The sequence below is a fragment of the Sinocyclocheilus rhinocerous genome, unplaced genomic scaffold, assembly GCF_001515625.1.
Source record: "Sinocyclocheilus rhinocerous isolate Xijiao unplaced genomic scaffold, SAMN03320098_v1.1 scaffold1627, whole genome shotgun sequence".
In the NCBI taxonomy this organism is placed as follows: Eukaryota; Metazoa; Chordata; class Actinopteri; order Cypriniformes; family Cyprinidae; genus Sinocyclocheilus; species Sinocyclocheilus rhinocerous.
The window spans coordinates 1-2,217 of NW_015659383.1; the positions used below are offsets into that span (position 1 = coordinate 1).

The 2,217-nt window shown below is 35.7% G+C and overlaps 1 long non-coding RNA gene across 1 annotated transcript; it reads left to right on the plus strand.

Annotated features, from left to right (window-relative positions):
* The first annotated feature begins 471 nt into the window (after window positions 1–471).
* On the plus strand, window positions 472–1,259 carry LOC107723627 (uncharacterized). Its single transcript, XR_001637942.1, has 3 exons — window positions 472–573; window positions 859–985; window positions 1,101–1,259. It is a non-coding gene; the product is annotated as an uncharacterized LOC107723627 (long non-coding RNA).
* Window positions 1,260–2,217: the final 958 nt, after the last annotated feature.

Sequence of the window (2,217 nt, forward strand, 5' to 3'; positions counted from 1 at the left end):
TGAACGCTTTGGAATACAGACCTAAGGTTGGACTCTTTTTTTTTTTTTAAGAAGACAATCTGCAGATTTCAATATATAAAATTTTAATTTCAAACATTTCAAAATATTAAAGTGTCAAAAAGTTTAAGAAGTTTAAATTTACTGTAAAGAAAATGCACTGTACCATTTTTATTTTATATAAAATAAATGTTTTTCAAAATATTTCTGAATCCAAAATTGCTATTAAATTAAAGGCTTATGTCTAAATAAGTTATGTTCCAAATTTGAAGTTGATATAAAAAAATGGAGGTTCCTGAGAGATTTTATTTAGGGTGTTATACCACAAACAGCCACCGGGTGCCATCAAAACAGAATTTTTTTAATGAATTTTTCTGTCACAAATGTCTAAATATCTCTGTCAATATTACTTCTATCACAAAATAACCACCAAATATGGAATTCATTTACTTGTATTATTGTTGCTTTAAGATTCTGTAGGTACCAGATGTGATGACCAACATAACCTTCAGAAATCAATTGAACAAATGTTTCTTGGTGTTCATCAAAAATAAGCCAGCCTTTATAATCAGACTGGTATGTTAATAACTCATCTAATATTTTTGTAATTTGTATTACTTGCAGATGTATTATCTGGATTGTTTTGGAATTAAATATTTTCAGGTCCTTAATTTTAAAATGTATTCCTCTTAATTTTACAGATATTAAGCCTATTATGCCTTTTTAAGTTATTCTGTTTTTTTTACATTTTGATTTATTAATTCTTAAGTTAGTTATAGTAAGTATTACTATTTCATATTACCTTCTGATATCTGCATTCAGCTTGTCCATCTTGTTTTCTGTGTTTTGTACATTTTATAGAACGCAACAAAATTCAACACTTGCGTCGAAGAAAATTGTGGGAAGAGAAAAGTTTTTGCAAGCAATCAAGCTCTACAATGAGCAGGTGCCAGATGAAGAGGAGAGGAGCATCACTGAGGAGAAGGTGGTGAGTGGACTCTCTGTGGGGGGAGGAGACAGTGGGCCAGACAGTCTAATATGGCCGTGGGAAGTGCACAGCAGTGGTATGTAACAAAACACACACAAAGTGTGTGTGTGTTTAGAACATGCTTTGAAAGATGGACGGATTGACCGTGCACTGAATGTCTGCAAAAAGGTGGTGGGGTGCTTCTCCTATAGCTGGAGACGAAGGAGGGAGTTGTCCGAGGCCCAGAAAGAGCTCAAGTTACCTCAACACAAGCTCAAGACTGAGTGCCCAACGAGGTGGGGTTCAAAACAAGCAGTGGCTTAAGTGATTGTGGTAATTGAGTGGATAGTGACAGCTTTGCAATGGCATAATTAAGACTCACTGGACTGGGGCCAAGATTTTATTGTCATAGTCACACTTTTAACAATCGAACCGAGACGGAAAATGGAGCTGAAATTCAAATAAAACTAAACCATCTGTTGTGAAGGCATGTAATCAAATAAGAAAAGGAGTCTGGGACATGGCAATATGTAAGTGTATCATATGTGAAGCCTGTACTTCATTTGTTCAACAATAAAATCTTGGCAGAGAAAGAGGGAGAAACAGAACTGTCAAAATGCATCAAGAAGAAGATCCTGGACTACCTGAATGAGAAGTATGATGGTCCACAGACTCAAGAGTTGCTTGACATGGCTTCTGCAATTGATCCCAGATTCAAGCTCAAGCATGTCAACGAAGAAAGAGTTGAAGCTGTCAAGATTCGTTTGAGAACTGAAATGGCATCAATATCTACAGTCATGAAGGTAATAATTATAGGTTGTGTGTGCCATGTATATAATATAATTTTGTTTGGGCCATTTTCAGTATTAATTTAACATTAATAAATAGCCCTTATTATACTAGTAATAGTATATGACATTATATTTTATGAGTTAAACTCATTTTATTAAAAGCTTCAAGCATCTGTGAGTGTGACTGTTAGAGAGGAAGCAGAAGACCAAAATGCACCAGCATTAAAGAAGACCAAAAAAACACTGGGCAGCTTCTTTAAAGTGGATGAGGACCACAGACCAGCATCATCATCTCTCTCCGGTCTCCAAGACATGGCCATAACTGCTGAGCTAGTCTTATTTTCTCTCTGCTGCTGTTGATAGTGAGGAGAATCCTTTGGTCTGGTGGAAGGAACATGCAAAACAATTCCCAGCACTCTCAAAGTTAGCACAAAAGTATTTGTGCATTCCTGCCTCAAGCTC